Source organism: Manacus vitellinus, unplaced genomic scaffold, assembly GCF_001715985.3.
Source record: "Manacus vitellinus isolate BGI_N305 unplaced genomic scaffold, ASM171598v3 scaffold_44_pilon, whole genome shotgun sequence".
NCBI classification, from domain to species: domain Eukaryota; kingdom Metazoa; phylum Chordata; class Aves; order Passeriformes; family Pipridae; genus Manacus; species Manacus vitellinus.
Genome location: NW_021940565.1, coordinates 4,175,201 through 4,181,474, shown reverse-complemented (window position 1 = coordinate 4,181,474; position 6,274 = coordinate 4,175,201). Strand labels below are relative to the sequence as shown.

Sequence of the window (6,274 nt, the reverse complement as noted above, 5' to 3'; positions counted from 1 at the left end):
AAGTTCCTTGAGGTGATGTTCTGACCCCTTTGGGCCTGTTCTTCAGCTGAAAAGTGTCTGCACTGGCTTCTGTACCTGTTTATAAAGTCGTGTCACAGCTGATGATCAAGTCGTGCTTGGTTTCTACAGACACAATAGCTGCCTGCTGTGAAAGAAATACTGACTGATACTGTTAGCAATAGGGGCATTGTACTATACACTGAGTATGTCTTGTTTCTTTTTTAAAGGAAGGCACTGAAAGGCTCAGCCTTTCAGTTCAGCTGAATAGAAGTGCAGCCCCGACTGAGCGGTTCAGCTCAGCACAAAGAGCTAGAGCACAATGGGGAGTTCTCCTTTGTCAGTAATCCTGCTGCATCTCTCTCCAAGCTATTTTCCTTGCTTGTCAGGTAAGTGTAAACTTTTCATCCTTCATGTCTCTGCTCACGTTCTGGCACTGCCCAGGTTCCTCCACAGCCAAGCTCCATCACTGTTCTTATTCAGATACAATCTTACCAGTATGGCTTTTGTTGGGTTAGGTTTCTGCTGAAGGGAAGCAATATTCATCTTTGTGGGAAGAAAAACAAACAAACAAACAAAACCAAGAGAGGTTCTTTAGCGTTCTGTGAGGAAATAAGCATGGAAAGAAACTTCACAGAAGAGCGTGGGCTGAAAAGATGAATTTCTGTATTCCTTTTTCATGTAAAGGGCTTTAAAAATTTGAAAATTAAAATTACATATTTTGAGTTAATTTGGTTTTAATAAATAACTCTGCTCTTCACCAACTTCTTAACAATTTAGCACTACGCAATATTTATGTTGTTTATTCCTTATTGGAAACTGTAATTGGACCTACAATTTAACAATTATATGACCCAACGTGTGGTTGTTCTGTTTATCTTTTTCCTATCAAGCATTTCCAAAAGTAAAATAGTTTTATTGGAAATCTCAAGTAGAGGATCTTGCAGTCTGCTAATTCAGTGAATTTGTTTAGTGGTGCACTTAAAAGTTTCATCCTAGTGGAGGAATTTGGCACATGAGATACTTCAGAGTTAGTGAAAGAGAAGCATTGCAACTCCTGCACATAGTTCACATTGTAAAACCCTGTTTGTTGTTGATGTTTATAAGGAAGGAAACAAAGTTGCATTGCTTCATATACGGATTACTGACAACAGGAACATAACACTTTGCATTGGGGGTCTGTCAGCCAGGGATCTCAAAAGAACTTTGTAAGGAGCCCGTGGTGAAAACTCAAGGCTTGGTGCAGGCTTGGGAATCTTTGTAGTTTTCTCAGAACTTCTGCTGTGGAAAGTGTTTACATCTGTGCTAAACCGAATTAATTTGTTATGTCTTTGGAGAGGTCAGAATAAGAAAGTGAGTCTGCAAAGTTCTCAGCTGTGTTCATTTCCTGCCTGTCCCGTGGTTACATGGCCGGCACCTCTGATTAGTTCTATTTACATATTACATACATCACTGTCACAATTAATCTTCAGGAAGCTGGTTTCTCGGTTGAACCACTCTGTGTTTACAGCCAGCTCGCACAAGTGCGGAGCAATGACATCAGCGCTCATTAGACAATTGCCTGTTAACAACCAGCTTCCGGAAGGGCTCACCTAGAACACTCACATGCATTTTTTTAAAACGTGTTTATTTTAGTGTGGTATTCACAGGAAACGCTAAAGGCAGGAATGTTCTCTAAATCCTGCCCGAAATATCCTACTGGAGTTCCGTGCTACTGGATTTATTTCTGTCTTACAGAAACCCAGAGGGATTCCTCACATGACAACCCGCTTTTATTTTTTTTTTTTTTTAAGGAGACAGATTTTATCAATCCAAGACAACAGTGCAAGCAGCATCAAGTATTGGGCTGAGCGTTATCTCGTCCTTCTGGGAAAGGTGTGGGAGAACGGAATGGAGGCATTATTGCTTAATCACATAGGAGGGCTGTGACTCCTTGTCTGCTGACTATTAGCCATGAAATCAAACTCAAGGGAATAAAATCTGCGTTACATCAGGACTCAGTCTGCTATCACTGAACTACTCAGTGGTTAAAGCAGAGCCAACATGTGTGATGCTAAGCATGCCCTCACTCTGCTTTTCCAGTCAGGAAATTGAGGATTATCCAGGGATAATTATGAATAAGGGATTCGGGAATATCTAGGGATGCTGCAGCCCAGGTTGAACTACTAGGGCATTGTCAAACATCCACAATGCAGAACTAGGGATGCTGTAAGGAGCACTTCATATCAAAAAAGCAGCTCTGCAGGAGAGATGGCTGCCCCAGGGCTGGGAAAGCACTCACAACAGGTTTTGAAGGTCACACTTCGGTATTTAGGATGAAGTTAGGCAGGGTCTAAAAGCTCAGGGTCTACTGTAAAAACACCTGTGAGGGCTTCAGGGTTGCATCATGTTTTCCTTTAGTATAAATAATATGGCACTGATACAGGGACACCTCATTCTGCCTATTTAAAACACAGCTAAGGTTTCTGTAATGATACTTTCTTCAACTTATATGTTATTATGTTTTATTCATTGTTACTCCTTCCTGATAGTGCATTGTTCTGATGTCCTGATTTAGCTGATGCAAATAGTCCTGGGATTTACAAAGTAGTATGGTGGATTGCTCATCAGAGCAGCAAAAAAACTGGTACCCAAAAAATTGAAAATATATAGCAAATATCTATCTACATGAATATATAAATATATTATCTTCAAAGTCTGTCAAAAGCATCTGAAGATATAAAAGCTACATGTCACTGATTTTTCTCTTCAGTAATTACCCAAAGAAATTCAGCACTAAAATTAGGCAAAATTTAATAATAATGCCACATCACATTTCAGTGACTATGAAATATTCAGAATGACTGAGAATGTTTCCAGGAAGGTTCAACTCTTTTTTTCAGGATTGAAAAAAGCTGTATTCTAAAATGTAAGTTGGAATAGTTTTATTTCCTATGGAACTTTTTAGGGAAGTTTTGCAGTGGCAGTTTCTTTTCCTACTCCCAAACTGTTAGCAATCTTATGAGGAAGCTGGCTTCAAGGCAGGGACACTCATTGTCAGTGTTCACCAGCCAGTCATAGTCTGTCTTCCTCTTAGCTAGTGGCAGAATTTCCAACAAAAGCCTTCCCTTATCAAGCACCAGGGTACCAAAAACAGGCTTTCCAAAAACAGCCATCCAATTTTTTCTTCAGATTTGCAGGAACCCTCAAGAAAAGCTTGCTGATTGCCTAACACAGTAATATGCTGAGGGCTGTGAATCTTAGCGAGCCTTCAGAAAAGCTTCAGGCATAGCAGAGACAAAGCTTTGCTCCAGAAAAGTACTTGTGTGTGTGTTTAATTCCAGTCATGCAAGGAAATCTTACCTGATTAATTCGCTGTGTTGGATTGGAGGCTGTGTGATCTGGCAAAGACTGAGCCATTTTGGGACACAGCAGATGTAAGCAGCAACATTATAAAGAATTGGACTTATTCTTCATTCTGCACTCTAGGCAGCGGGATGGATTTTATTAATTCCTCACTGTCACCCTTGCTGTTATGTTCATGACAAAAGACCTTGCCATTTGGGCACTATCCATTTCTCGAATTTTTCGAGCTTTTAGCCTGAGTCATGGCATGCTTCATGATTACGAGTTCGATGGTACAGTTTGTAGCTTTTGCAGATGCTGTCCTCGATGACCTCTGGTTTTCACACCAGCATCTAAACCAGATTCTCATCAGGACCAATCTGCTGTTCCTGTCTTTCTCATCTGTGCTTCTCTGCCACGGCCAGAATAATGGGAATCATAAAAATAAATTTTGCAAAGCTTGCCAAAAAAGCTTCCTCAAAACAGAGGAAACATGATTTTTGCACTTTCAGTATGCACACAAGGAAACAAGGTATTCTAGTCTCTCTGTTGAGTAAAAACAGGTGATCATACATCAGGTTACACTGTCAATTTGGTAAACTTGAAACTTGTAATAGGTTTGATATTGCTGTGGTCACCAAATCTAATACAAACGTTGCATTTCATTCGTTGCCACTCAGTCTAGATTGCCGGAGGACAGAGACTGTTGGTCTGAAACCTGTCTGTGTGGCACATATGAAATAATTTCCATTCCAGTTTGCAGTGACCACAAGTCATTTCTGTAATGCCTAGGAAAGGTCTGCAGACTGCTTTGCTTGATTCCCAAATGCCTTTCAAATTCAAATTTAGAGATTGTCGGGGAGGCTAAGTAACGCTTTTTTTTCTAAGCCCAGAATGGTCTCCAAGTTTAAAATCTTTGCTTTCTGATTACCAAATTACACCCCAATCCTGACAGTGTAGATGCATATTCCCCAGAGGATGGATGTATGGGCATCCAGGTTTTCCAGTACCAAAATAAGGCACCTCAGGTGATGGCTGACAGTGGCCACGACAGTCCCGGTGCTCCCTCTATTGGAAAAGTTCTGACATGTCCTTTCTCCTTCAGAAAATGAGAGCATGGATGGCTCTGCTTGGGAATCAACATCCCAAGTTTTCCCCAGTCAAATCTAAAAGAGCTGTGCTCATCCCTCTGCTGCTGGTACCTTCCATTCTCCCACCCTCCCATCTCCACCTCACTCTGGTGAGGGTCCTTGGTTCAGTAGCAATACACAGAGCAACCATTTTGAAAGATTTAACAACAATCAGTGCAATAGTCTGATGTTTTGCAAATATTCTGCCCAGGTGCTTCCAAGATGAAAGGAGTCAGTTGTTTGGGGTTTTTTTTAAGCGTTTGATTTCCAGCACAGGCCACAGGCTCAGGTGCAGCCATAGAGGACACAGGACTGCAGTTCCCTGTATGTCCCCCTGGGCAGGGCTCCTTCCAGCCCTCCTGCCCATCTCCCTTTCATTATCACATGCTATTTCTTCTCTGGAGGGGGTTTGGCCATAGCTTGCCCTGTCAGGATTTCCCCCAAGGTTTAGAGCTCCCTGTGAGCAGGGCTGGACCTGCAGCTGGCAGAAAGAGCAGCTAAGGAAAGCTGAGCACAGCCAGGCCACCCTGGGGCCAGGGGTACCCATCACACACCCCAACAGACCCCTGCTGAGTCACACAGAATCACAGAATCAACTGGGTTGGAAAAGACCTCTGAGATCATCAAGTCCAACCTATGACTGAACACAACCTTGACAAGTAGACTATGGCACTAAGAGCCACATCCAGTCTTTCCATAAACAGCTCCAGGGATGGTGACTCCACCACCTCCCTGGGCAGTCCACTTGAGTGTTTAATTACCCTTTCTGTGAAGAAATTCTTTCTAATGTCCAACCTGAACCCCCACTGGCTCAGCTTAAGACTGTGTCCTCTCATCCTGTTGCTTGTAGCCTAGGAGATGAGGCTGACTCCCACCTGGCTACAACCCCCTTTCAGGTGGTTGTAGAGAGTGATGAGGTCACCCCTGAATCACTTGGTTGGAGGGTTGAGCAGTCCCCATGGGGCCAGACCCTGTGTCGGCTCTTGCCCCTGCTTAAGCTTCAAGATTCCAGCCCCTGTTCCCTGGTGATCCACCCTGTGAGCCATGGGAGTGCACACAGGTGAGCCAGACCTCTCTGGTACCTGCAGTTTTGCTATCTGGTTCATGCCAACTCATCCCAGACATGTGCTACCATGTGAACTTCTTTGTCAGCTGCCTGGGGGGCAAAAGGGTTGGCCCTCTTGACTCTGCAAACTCAGACCATCAGCCCTCAGTTTAAAGATCATCTGCATCAGAGAACCCTTCTGTCCCTGCTGAGAATGACCAGGATGCTCTTATCAGCCAGTATATTGTTGCTTCTGATGGATCTCCAGTATCTAGAGCTGGGTCATCATGCATCCATTTCCTGGTCACCTGCTTCCAATGACAGCCCCATTAATAAGAGATCCCTGTTTGTGTTGAGAACACAGGCCTCATATACATTTTTGTTTCTGCTACTTCTGTGGCAGGGCTGTGCAGACGTGGCAAAAGACACAACTGCTCTCTTGATGTTTGCACCTGGAGTCATTATCTTGTGACTGAGCGCATGCAGGAACCTCTGTAATCTCAGTTGTAAAAAAAACAGGTGGACTGTGAGCTGGGGTCCTTTTCTGGCTTCTGAAGAATCATTTGGCACAGCTTTGCCTCTGCGCTTGCCATGCTGTATTCATTCATCTGGTGTGATGGTTATCTGAGCAGAGCTGAAAACAGGGAACCCCAGCAAGTCCCTGGGGCAGAGTCAGAGCAGACACTTCAAAGATAAATCCCAGGCTTGTGCCTAGGACATGTGAGGGAAAGCCTCTTGTGCACCAGTGAGCCTCCCTGAAGTCTCATTTAGGCTCCTG

At 43.6% G+C, this 6,274-nt stretch overlaps 1 protein-coding gene across 1 annotated transcript in view; it reads left to right on the top strand.

Moving 5' to 3' along the window:
* The first annotated feature begins 249 nt into the window (after positions 1-249).
* The window catches only part of RGS4 (regulator of G protein signaling 4), a 32,587-nt gene continuing 26,562 nt past the window's right edge, over positions 250-6,274 (top strand). Inside the window, exon 1 of the mRNA XM_018079000.3 lies at positions 250-386. The gene's annotated coding sequence lies outside the window, so the exon portion shown is untranslated. The remainder of the gene's footprint in view (positions 387-6,274) is intronic.